The following is a 14,397-nucleotide window of genomic DNA, read 5'->3' as shown; positions in this document are numbered from 1 at the left end:
CTCTAGTTTTTAAACTAACGGAGCTAAACGTGATCGGCTGAGCGTAAATTTGCATGTTGCGCACTTGCAAGACGGAGACAACACACGCGGGTGTGACGCCCTCTGAAGTGCTGACCCGGGGTGAATGTTTTGTACGAGGTGAAGGGAAACGATACGGTAAAATGCACGTGTAGTTTTATTGTTCGTATGAGGGTCCTGTTGTACTCGTGTAGTCGTGTGTGCCTATAAACGTGAACAGTGGTGAAGCCAGACAGGTGCAAGACGAGAACTCGTATAAACGTACAGCAGTGTACATTATATATTTATACATTGAAATATTTTAAACGTACCTAACACAAATATATTTTTTCATTTGTGGATATTGGTCTGTCACTGTACGAACTTCCACTTCAAGATGTCGATATGTATAACTTTAAAAAAGCGAAAATAAATCTTTGTTCGTCCGCCTTAAATGTTACTCAATTTTCAATTTAACAAAACAATAAAGCAACAAAGTAAAACTTAAAACGAGTTTTGTTATCAACCAATTAATAATATAACATTGTATATTTCTTATATATAGGTAAAATGTGTTTTATTATTCATAATATCTGTTAACGTGTATATAATATAGTCGAGGAAAATAAAACAATAGATGATAAAATATTATAATTTTTCCAACATTATATTTTAAAATATCTAGTGTTTTTAAAATTTTAGAATGCAGCAATACTAACTTATGATGAACCAGATATTAAATTTCCAAGTTTGAGTTGGTAACATTTTTAACTAAAAAATAAATAATTTGATAGATATGAGAGAAATGTAAATTATAGTGGGTTAGGCTTGAAATGTTGTCGCTTATATTTAATAATATGGCGTAAAAATCACAATATATGATTGATATTTTTAATATTTGTCAGAATAACTTATAAGAAATACTGGGTTTATTATTTAAAGCTACTAACTTTCAAACAATTATTTTATCATACTCAAATTAGTCAAATTTGAAAGAAAATAATTAGAAAAGTGAAACATTTCAAACATTTATATGGGAAATTCAAATTGCTATTATAAATATTTAGCAGAGCATTCTAAAGTTTCTACACCGTATTAATCATTGCGTGAAATAGGTACAACAAAAGAACAAAATTGATTCTGTCTTTAAACCGGGTTTGCGTAAATATTCTTGTTTTTCAATAATTTATTTTTCGTTTTTCTACATTCTTTTTAAAAGTCCCGGGAATACTTTTGACTTCTCCCCCTATACAATGACAAAGTTTAACTGTTTCTCAATATGACGTCTGACAAAAATAACTTTATATGTGTTTGTCAATAGGTACAACAATGTACACATTCATCGTTCCACTCATAATCAATAAATATGATATTAAATAATTAACAAGTAATAAATAAATATATAAAATATTACTTCTAACAATATCTTGTTTTGTTGTAAGACTTGTCTAACGGCACGTTAAACGTACGTTATATTGTCTAATGGCGTTACGCTACATTAAAAATATTTTTAAAATATAAAAAATTAATTGACGGGCTGCTTATTAATTTTTTAGTTATAGTCAATAAATTGTTGTTCCTTTATTTGTATATTTTATGTATAATCACCCTAGGTTACAAAGTATAATAAATAATAGACATATACGAAATATGTATTAGATTGTACCGGCAACATTTTGGGCTTAAAATTTAATTTCAAATTTATCCTACTATAAGTTTATTCGCTTACAAACTACTGAAACCATAATGAGGATAATTCAATGTAAGGTGAATCAGCTATGGTCAGCAAACCCTATCAAAGCTATGAAAGCATTCTACGATTGTCAAACTCGTCAAGTAACATTTTTATTAAATAATATTACATGTATAAAATGTGGTTATTTTTCATTTATTGGCTGATAAATATCAATAATTGTTGACATTTTTTTACTCAACTGTTTTTAAACATTTCGTGCTCAGTATAAAATAAAATAAATTTAATTTTTTTGTTTCATGTTATCCAATTATTTATTTTTTTTAAATATTTAGGTATGTTCCGAAAAAAATGATTTTGAAAATGATTTTACAGATAATCGACATTGGGCAACTGATCTCAATGACGTTAGAGAAGCATTTTATGATTATGCTGGACAGGTACATAAACAAAAACTTTATTATTATTAAATTTTAGGACATTTTAAAATTTAATTTTTTATGTTTAAATTATTAGATTTTTTTACTATAATAATATAGTAAATTAATATGCTTATAGCGTTTGTGCAATGGTCAATGAATGCACAATATAATTGAGATGTATTATACTTAGGTAAAAAAGTCGAAAAGTGTATTCACCTCATTCAAAAAGCATATGCAAAAGTCATTATATGCAGATTTAGAAAAAACTATCGAAAGATTAAAAAAATGTATCATACATTTTACTAGCGAAACACAATTTAATCAAGTAAAATTAATTAAAGTTATATTCATATTTTAAAATAATAAATTATATTTAGTATTAACAATTTTACTTTTTAATATAATTCAAGTTTAAAAGTACAGTAGAGTCTCGCTAATTCAGATATCCGGGTAATCCGGACCATTTATATTTCGTATACTTTCTTTAAATTTCTTCAATTTTCTATAAATTTGTATTAATATATGCACATATGTTGTAATACACATATCACAATAATAACAATAATAATGTGTAATGTAAAATTGTAAATCAATAAATTTTGAATTATATAAATATATAAATGTTTTTTGAAAAATATTTATTAGTAAGTTAAAAAAAATGTCATTCCGTTTAATCTGGATAGAGTCCGGTCCCATCTAGTCCGGATTAGCGAGACTACTGTATATCAAAATATCCCTTTTTGGAAACTTATTTTTTATTGTTTTAACATTAATGTTGTAATAAGTCATTTTTGGAAATCATTATTTTTTGAGTTATACATGCAAATTTATACAAATACAGCCAACTGTATTATGACTTAAGCTCAACGTCAGTTTTTAATTTCTAGTAAGGAATGTTTTTAATTTAAACTATTACGTAATTAATGAAAAGTCGCTCATCAAAAATAAGGTTATTTAAAATAGAAAATAAGATTCTTCATATTTGTACCTAATCCACACGATACAAATCATAGAAGAATTTAAATTATGATACTAGCCAAACCTAACCTAGGCTAATGGGATAAATAAAATTGGGTTTTGAGAATGTGATGTACTAGTTGATAAGTATATAGTACTTAATTACCTATCTAATTTTATTAGAGGAAAACAATCAACTTAATCGATGAGAACTGAGAATGTTTGAAATGAAGTATGGTTTAGAATAGAACGTAGGTAGATTCATGAAAGAGATTGGTGATACAAGTATTAGTACAGTATAGTATATTTTATATAGTAGTATTGTTTGGATGCAATAGACAAAAAAAACTTCTAAGAACTCGCTCAATCATCATCATGTATTCATGTTTTTAGCAGCAACAGTTAAAGGATCACATATTTACTATATTTTAAAATAGGACGAACGATAGGGCGTAGTACAGTAACTTCATATAATATTTAAATAAGCTCCAAAAAGATAAGAATGTTTAGTTAAATAGTGAAATAGGCTTAAAAAGATAACCTAACCTATATGTAAAAAGAAATCAAATTACCACTGAATGTATCAAATTTCAGTTTTGAAGTTTGACATAAAATTATAGTTTAAGTTATAATAAAACTATTCGATATTATCTATATATTTTATAAAATTATTGCTTTTAGGTACATTTTGTTTTTTGTATAAATATATAAAAAATGTAATTCGAAAATTAAAAAGTATTTATTATTTAAAATTTTAATGTGAAAAATATAATTATTTCTTTATAGTTTTTTATAAATTACAGAAAAACATTGTTCTAATATTTTTCAGCTATTGGACTCTATTTCACGTGGATTATGTTACAGTAATTATGATACAAATAACAATGAACCGCCTTACGAATGTGTGAGTTTATTGTGGTATAATAATGGCTAATATTTGTTATATAATTACGCTGTTACGATAAGTTGTGGTCAGATAATATTTCATTTTTTTTTTATATTAAATGTTGATTCCACAAAACTTCATATATTTCAATTTTTTAATTTTGAAATTTTTTTTGTTTTATTTTTCAACTAATAAATATCTCGAATTTAAAATATAAATATACTTTATAATGCTATACGTACAATTAATACGTTGAATATATTTTCTTCTGCTAGCAAATATGAAACTTTTTTTTAATATTTACTATATTACTTAATATTTACTTAATATTTAATACTTCATTATTATGATATTATTAGGGAAATACATTTGAAGAATTTGATGAATCATTATTAAACGATAAGTGCAAAATAATAAATGGATTAGTAAACTGTCTTAAAATGTATATGGATGAAGATGAAATTTTCAAGGTAAGGTAAAACTTTACAAATATTATTTTGATGAAAACAAATATAAAAATACTCTAATTATAAGTAGCAGTAGGTATAGGAGTAGTATAGGTACTCAGTAAAAATTTTGTTTTTAAAAATTAACTTAACATTGAATAATTTTAGCAGGGCTTTGCACTCGAATCATTTATTTTGGTTTCGAGTTTCGGGTGCTAGGTGCTAGATGTATTCAGGTGTTCAAACACTCGAATAATAAATTTAAACAAATGTTGGGCTGTTATTAACCGTTATTGTTCGGGTTAATATTGATTAATACGGATGTTCATTAGTCTAGAATAACCACAAATTTTTATTGAAGGCTAACCCTCACACTTTAAAATAAATGATTAAACCAAAAATAAAATTTTTAAAAATGATTTATATTATTTATAATAAAATTTAACACGAATGCAAAACATTTGTTCTAGACCAAACTCGGTTTATTTTGGGATTTTAGTTTAAAAAAATAATATTCATTGAATTTATAATTTATTGTAAAAATTTTCCTGGTGATAATGTTAAGCCATCTACAAAATCAATCGATAACTACAAAAATACATATGAAATTATATATCACATGGATATTGTAAAAAACAAAATTATTCAGGTTTCGGGTGAACTAAAATATTCTATTCCGGTGTTTTCAAAAAAAATCATTCGGGTTATATAGGTTTAGGGTGTTTGATTTTTTAAGGGTATTATGGTTCGGGTTAATTCGAGTGCAAAGCATTGAATTTTAAGCTAATCTGCTTAACTCGCAATTCAGTAGATTTATTATACCTAGATATAATATAATAAATTTAAAAATAATATAAACAAATTTATCTAACGTGCTATATCGCCAGCATGGCTTACAATGATTTAGTTTTTAATATTCAAAATACTAAAATAAATAAAAAAAAATATAAGTATTATAATAATTGTGTTTGTATAAGTAATAAGTACCACATATTTTTTATTTTTCTATTTAGAATAAAATCTTATTTAAAAAGTTTATACATTTATCATTTATTATACGTATTTATAATTATTTTCTAGATCTTTTAGCTTTTTACCAATTAACTATTAATTTATTTTTTATGTATAAATTATAAGTATACACTTCATTAGTAATATTTAATTTTTAAGTATATACTTATAGCAGTTAGAGTTCGTGATAATACCGAATGGTATTATGAATATAGGTAATTCCATAAATATTAAGTTTTTTGTTTATTTCCCATTTTTATAAGCATTTTAAATGATTAGGATTTATCAAGGGTATTTAAGTAGTAAGTACTTATCTTTAGTATGTTAATTTTGAATCGTGTAGAACCTAGATACATTGAGTTTTTTATCTAAATTCAAAAATTAATTTACCATCCCCAAGTAAATTTGAAATAATTATTATGTCACTACTGTATATTGTTGATTTTAATATACCTTATACCTACTAGTGAATTTATTTTAAGACGATACATACCTATCTAATTATACGTTATAAAATAACAATAAATATCAATTTTGAAACAGATAAATTGTTTTTCATATTATGCTTTAGTTGTTGGATGTCAACTCGTCAGATCAAGTTAAAACAAAAAGTTACGTAGAATGTATAAATACATTTATAAAAAAAATATTTGGATTTATTTCGTTCAACTCGTGTCAACAAGCAGTTCAAAATAAACCGATTGATTCCTATGTTTCTGTAAGCCAAATCAATCAGATACATTTAAAATTATTATTTATTACATATTATTTAAGCGGATAATTATTGAACATATATATAGAAATTACACTATCACTGAATGTTTGAATTAAAAATATTCAGTTAAATCATAATAACTGCTCTAAAAGCATCATGTGGCATGTATTGTATATATAAAAAAAATTCTATTTTAACGTGTATAAATATATGTTGAAACGGTTTACAATTATTATAAATTAAGATATTATCTGTTCGCTATCGTCTTGTAAATTATATATTCTATACTTTTATTATATATAATATTTAACCGATAACTTTTATATTTCAAAATATTAAAATATCTCTGATAATTTCATATTCTTAATATAAATAATAAATTGTATATTATTATTATTATTTCAAAATTGTATTTTAGTCACAAACTGATTGTAATTTAAAAGGAGATTTGATGGTAAATAAATGCGAAAACCGGCCGATTTGCAAGGTATAAAAACCATGTATTAATATTATAAAATTAAATACTAATATACATATCTATATATATATCTTTAATTGCCTACCCTAAAATGGCACGTATATTTAAATGAAGCATTTTTTCAAAGTTCATACATGTTATAATAATAATTAGTTGAAACAATTTACAATAATAAACAATAATGATTAAAAAAATATTATTTACCGTTTATCCATTCTATAGTCTTATAAAAGATATTATACTTTTACTGTATAATAAATTAATGTTTACCTGATGAATTTATAATGCTTAAGCTTTGAAATACCTATTAACATACTGTATAATACCTGTAATATATTTTATATAAACATGAATAATAATTTTTAAATATTTCAAAATTGTATTTTAGTCATGTACTGATTGTAATTCAAAAGGAGATTTGATGGTAAATAAATGCGAAAACCGACCGATTTGCAAGGTAAAAAAACCATGTATTAATATTATAAAATTAAATACTAATATACATATCTATATATATCTTTAATTGCCTACCCTAAAATGGCACGTATATTTAAATAAAGAATTTTTTCAAAGTCCATACATGTTTTAATAATTAGTTGAAACAATTTACAATAATAAATAATAACAATTAAAAAGACATTGTTTACCGTTTACCAAGGGCGCCCATCTGTTAAAACCAGCTAGGGTGATGTGAAAATTATAATCATAAGTAAATTTTCGTAGTATTATTATTACAAAAATTAATTTATTATTTATAACTAAAAAAATAACAATAATTTTTCTATTCTGGGGGGTGACATGTTACCCTCTTGCACCCCATAATGAGTGCCCTTGCCGTTTAATCATTATGTCGCCTTTTGAATGATATTATACTTTTACTGTATAATAAAATAATATTTATCATCAGGACCATCAGGTAATTCATCAGAATGTATAATGCTTAAGCTTTGAAATATTAACATATAATACCTATAATGTATTTTATATTAACACAAGTAGTAAGTTTTAAATATTTCAAAATTGTATTTTAGTCACAGACAAATTACAATTCAAAAGATTATTCGACAACAAATAAATGTGAAAATCGACCAATTGGCCAGGTAAGAAAATTAAGTGGTGTTGACAATACATTCAAATAGGTATACGATTTTTGGATTTGAAAAATCCTGAAAAAATAATTATGTATATTGTATTTATAAATTAAGCATATTTTAAAAGTGCACATACATGTTAATAGTTAAAAACATTTTATAATAATAAATAATAATAAAAAAGTTGGGCAAGAGGGTATCGCTCTGCTGTATTAAATTTGAATGCAATGACAGGTATATTGTATACGAAAAACGATTCTGAACGGAGATGATTTGTCAGTTTAGGATAATTAATAAAATATATTATATTATTACCTATATTTAAATTTTAATATATCGTTATTTTACTCGATTTTTAAAAAAAATAAATTTCATACGCTCATAAAATTTTTTCTAAACAAATTTTCTTGAAAATTTTCGCGATTTTGATATATTTCGTAAACATTTGAACTTTAAATACTTATAAACAAAAATTGTGACTAACGATTTTTGATTTTTTTTTTACTACTATAATAAACCTTGTATTAAATTTTAAAGATTTTTTGGATATCCAATTTTTTTTTATAGTCATTTCAAGAAAAAAAACTTAGAAAAATCGAAAATTTCAATTGCCTATAAATAGCTTAAAAAAGGTCTAAATATTTTGAAAATTTAATCGTAAATAGATAACGCTAATATAAACATTTGGTGGAAATTTCAAGTATTTACAATGGTTCATTTTTGAGTTACAGCAAAATCAAAAAATCGATTTTGTCGAAAAGTGGTTATGCGGAAAATTTCCCGTTTTTCCGTTATTTTTTCAGGGGTTTTCCAGACGCATTTGAATACTACTGGCAATTTTTTTTTTGACCCCCCCCCCCCAAAGTACTAACTAGATGAATTTTCCTTTTCAAAGAGGACTGAAGTCAAAAATCAAAGAATTATTTCTACTCCAAACCGTGATGACAGACACAAAAAAAAAAAAAAAAAAAATAAAACATCATTGTAAAATCAATACATTCTTCACTTCGTTCAGAATCTAAAATAAAATATAAATGAATATTGACCTTCAATTTATTCTAGTCTTCTAAATTATATTTATACTTTTAATATAGGTAGGTAGTATTTACTTTATGAATCTAAAACTTGCGTATGTTAAAAAATATTAATATAGGTAAATTATATATATATATATAATTTATATCAATTAAGTTTTAAATATTTCTAAAATGTTTTTTAGTTACAAACTGATGCTTACAGTTCAGGAGAAAATTTAACGGCAAATAAACGTAAAATTCAACCGTATGAGGTAAGAAAAATGTGATTATTTTAAATTTAAATTAAAATTTAATATTTTTTTGTATTTACTTCAATAAGAATTCGCAGACACAAGTCGATAACATGGATTGCTGTGAAGTCAATATCAAACTAAAAGAAACATTAGCTGAAATGCAAAAAATTAAAGACCAGTTACTATGTGAAAAAAAATCGAAGGAAGAGGCTGGACGTCAACTTATATTAGGAATACGCAAAGCTAGTCTACATATTAAAGGAGGAAATAAATTAAGTTGTTACCCATAAATTATATGGGTTAATCATCTTGAACATAAACTCACCTTGCTAATTTATGAATAATAATTTATCTTTACTCTTTAGTAAACACGATTAATAAAATAGTAACAAAAAACATACATTACATATTTTTTTTAACCACACGACAATAACATAAAATAGATTTATTACCTACAAAACTACAAAAGTATATAATATATATTTTATTATTTATCATGGTCATTATCTATACTTGAATAAAACTTTTTAAATTATATGATGCACCGTAAGACGTTTTTATTTAATTTATATAACTAATTGTTTTAAATTTTATTTGAGGTGAGTGAGTAACTAAGGGCTAATACCCTTATAAACAAAAATGATTATTAAATATTTTACTGTCCTTATAATAATTTATCAGAATATTGAATTTACAATAATTTAAATCTATCTTATGTTATTTTATTAGGTATTTATTTTATTACTTATCTTATTCAATTTGTTTCTGGAATGCTGATATATCTGTATTATATTATCTAAATGCCTAATTCTGTTATGAACTTATTTTCTTAATTAATATTTTTATACCTACTTTTAAACGAAAATTGCTCTGGTGTATCCGATAATCAAAATTATGCCTAGAGCCTAGATAAAGGATCTATTTATTTACCCATGTGCATTTACAGTTTCATTAATTATTAGTAACCATATTGTCATACCCCCAATTGATTCGTATGGTATTGGCGGTGATATGGCTGAGGTGAAGGTAAACGGTAAACTTACCGCAGATAATACGAAATAAAGGTAGAAGTTTATAAAAATAATTTGAGAAAAAAGTTTTTATCTTATAAATATTATTATGGATAATAAGTATAAAACACTCACTAATTATTTACAATCAACTTTATTGTTAAATAAAAATAAGTATGTATAAAGATAAAAAATAAGTAGGTATGTACAAGGAAAACAATAATGTTACGTCAGCCACGGATAGTGCGTGTACATTTTCGATCGGATCGTCGTTACAATATAATATATTAATTAATATATACAATATACTTTATTTTAGAAAACTTAAAGATTTATACTGTTAAAATACCCATAGGGGGGGGGGGGTGATAGGATGATACCTACTTTTGTCCGTCCGCAAAAATGTCAATGGGCGTGAGAAATAGTGATTAGCTTTCCGCTCATAATTATACGCCACTGAATATACCTACCCATAATCGTCATAATCTATGATTTTTCCAAACCTACAGTATATCCGCAACATATTATTTTTATGATTATAACACCAAATATAATAGATTAATATTTATTGGTACCAGAGACGTTCTTAAGCCTATTTGGAGTGGAGGGGAGAGGGGTGAAAACTAAAAGTTTAAAACAATCACTATAATTATAGTTTTAAATTGCTTAATATAATATATATACATATATATATGTGTAATATTATATTTTATATTTTTATCAGAATATTATTCCATATTACTATAATTACGAGACTTTAAAATTGTTAATACTAAATTGTTCGTAACTTGTAAATAATAGTTTTAGGCCGTAGCTTTGCATTTTTAACTGGTTCAATAAATCATTACTCTAACATTAAAAATCACAAATATAATAAATTATTATTCTGAATGTATGAAAAAAAATTATAATTAATTAATTTTAATTATAAATTATACGAGTTTTGTATTCAAAACAGGATATGGATTAACAATTTCAACCACAATATATAATATATTAAGATTATAATTATAATATTTGCATTTATTTAAATATAACACACAATTTAATACATATTATTAGTGATTAGTTTGAATTAGTTATTAGATTCAATTAAATATTATAGAAAAAATTAACATTGACAACACCCTTACTCTGTTATTCATTTCCTCCTTAATGATGTTATTGGCATGCGTTATAAAACTTTAAAACAATTTCGTCGTCCGTCAATATCGTTGAATATTAATAATTATTAATTGGTATGATCATACATTTATATCGGATTATGTTAGATTCTTGAACTATGTGATATCTAAAAAAAATATTTATGCGTTTTTACGTGCGGTGGAACTTGTAAATAATGGCAGTGACCGTGAACAATCAGCTACACTAATGACTTATGACTTAATGAGTAATGACGTTACTTTCCTATTTTTCAATTCTAAATATCTTGTTAAATATTATATTTTTTCTTAGGATTTATATTTTATACTATACAAGTAAGCATTGTATTGACTTTTAAAATTAAAACTCCTGTTAATAAACGACTAGGTAAATATTCCAATATATGAAATTATTGCATACACTTTCTAAATAAATATTGTGATCCCCCTTACCAACATTTATTGACACTGCAATCATTTTAACGGGGGAGAGGGGCGCTCCAGAGACTTGGTTAGAGGGGGGATTAAATTAAACTACTATGAACGTCTGTTACACAGGGTAATTATTTTATTGTTAACATTCATTATTATATCAAGTATTAAATTTTTTCATTTTTTTTTTCAAAATATATTTTCATGATTTTTTCAAACTGTACAAAATTTTTATTTTTTTCACCCCTCTATTTAACAAAGCTATTTTTTTTATGAATTTTAACGTTTTAATTATTATTTTCTTTTAAATTTTTTAGCGAGATATAGATTTTCAAAGTTTGGTGGTTTTTGGTTTTTATAAAACTTCATTTCTGAAGACCAGTAGTCGCACGGGTAATAAATAATAATAAGAGGTACATATCTTCATATGTAACAACTAATTAAATAGTTATCAACTATCGAAGTAGTAATGAACTTTGTACCTGTATTTACCATCGCTTCACATTTCTAATAACACCTAAAAACCTCAAACAGTGGTGCAAATAAGGGGGGAGGGCTTTGGGGGCTTAGCCCCCCCACCAAAAAAAAAAAAAAATTACTCAAAGCCCCCTCAAAAATTATATGATGTGTATTAATCTAAATAAAAATTTTTTACCTTGTAATTAGACATTTTTTCCTTACACCAATAAGAAATTTTTTTTTATTAACTAATTAGCAAATTTAACAGCATTTGGCATTATACGATGGCTATTACTCTTCCAGTAAGTACAGCAACCTGTGAGAGATCATTTTCTGCTATACGACGTATTAAAACATGGTTACGTACTTGTATGAATCAAGATAGATTTAGTAATTTAAGTATTTTGAATATAGAAAATGACAATAATAACAATAATGAAGACATTTTAAATATTTTTAAAAAAACTGAAAGGCGTATACAATTACATTAAAATATATACCTACCTATTTATTTATATATTATGTTCAATTGTGTTACTTATTTAACTAAAAATTATTTTTATTATTATTAATTTTTTTTTTTAATGGAATAAATCGGTTTATTTATAAAATTATAAATTGGTATTACTATAATATTAATACTTATGTTATATATGTGTTTTATGTATGATACTTAACTACTTAAGTTAGAATTGAAGAAATACAGGTATCCTTAAGAATATGTACTAATGTACATTGTACTAACATATTGTAATTTAAAAAAAAATTTCTTAAGGCTTGAGCCCCTCCTAAATATTTTTACTATTTGCGCCACTGACCTCAAACCACCCAAGTTAGAGCAACTATAACTAATTCATGATTAAATGAAAAATAATAATCTTAACATTAAAATTCTTATAAAAAACACCTCTATTATTTTATGACATTTTAAATATAGGTTGCCATTTGAAAATCAAAAGTTGATAGTGATTCCACTATTAAATATAAAGGTGAAAAATTCAAAAATGTTTTATAGTTTTAGAAAAGCATATTGTAACTTAAAATTTTAAAAAAGTCAAGACTTTTGGAAATAATGAGTGTATAATGATGAAAGAATCATCCTATAGTTTTTCAAAAGTATTGTAAATATTAAAAACAAATACAGGAAGAGGAGTTTCAATAATTGCGAAAAGAATGGTCACATTACCTTCACGTATAAAGCAGAAAAATATGAGTGGACTGGTTCAATACTTATTAACAGCTCAATAAGTAGTTAGGCCAAATACGGTTTCTTGGAAACCATAGGAAATACTTGGATATACCCATTACGCATGCTACATAACCCAAATACTCGTATCAGTGCCGTTGTTCGGGGGAGGGGTAAAAGGGGGCTTCACCCCCTCCCCATAATACGTCAGTCGTCAGACGACAATAATTTTATTAATTTAAATATGCGTGATAAACCACTGTACACTGTTCTAATTGCTCTGAATACGAAGAATATCTAAATAAAAAATCATAAACCGTTTGTGATGATAAAGCAAAGCCGCTCTTATTATACTTGATCTTGATTTGATAATATGTATAATTATATGAATATTATATTGTCAGAAATACAATGCAAACTCATTTTTTGTCATAATTGACAATCGCAAATTAAACCTCCCACCCTGAAAAAAACCGGGATACGGCACTGACTCGTACCACGATAATTGAATACGAAAGCTGGCGAAGACTCCAAGGTTAGGCAATCGTCGCAGAGAACCTTATATTAAGTAAAGAGAATTGTGCTCTCGTTCGCATGACGATAGAGAAGAATCTTAATCTGACCTACACTAGCTACACTCATTGTAACTGACAGTCTGCAACCACTTGACAGAGAAGGAACTTGGAGTCACATATCAATGTTACAATTACTCAGCAAACTTAATTTAAGTTTAGGATTGAAGTTGCTCAGTGCCAATCTCAAGAAAGAAAACTTTCAAAACAGAATCTCAGAAACATCATTTTTAAGACTATTTTAGTATAAAGTGTCACTTAGAATAACTGCTATAGTTTTATTTTTTCGTAAATAAATCGATAAACTTAACGGAAAGGTTAGGTTAACATCGCATAACCTAACATAACCTAAAGAATTGACTATAATCAAAATACTTATTTTACAGCCCCAATTGTATAGAGTAGACTTAGAGACTTGTAAACATTGTTATATATATATATATATATATATATATATATGTGTGTGTGTGTGTGTGTGAATATGTATAAATTATGAAAAAAATTTCAGTACAGAAAAATTATTTAATCATGGCCCTCAGAAAAATTGCACTTAATGATTAGGGAATAAAATATTATTTTCAAAAAAGTGTATTTAGTTTTTTAATTTAATAAATTACTTTTATAAAATTG

The sequence above is a fragment of the Rhopalosiphum maidis genome, chromosome 3 (assembly GCF_003676215.2).
Source record: "Rhopalosiphum maidis isolate BTI-1 chromosome 3, ASM367621v3, whole genome shotgun sequence".
Classification (NCBI taxonomy): Eukaryota; Metazoa; Arthropoda; class Insecta; order Hemiptera; family Aphididae; genus Rhopalosiphum; species Rhopalosiphum maidis.
The sequence above is the reverse complement of the archived record's forward strand: the minus strand, read 5'-3'. Positions refer to the sequence as shown.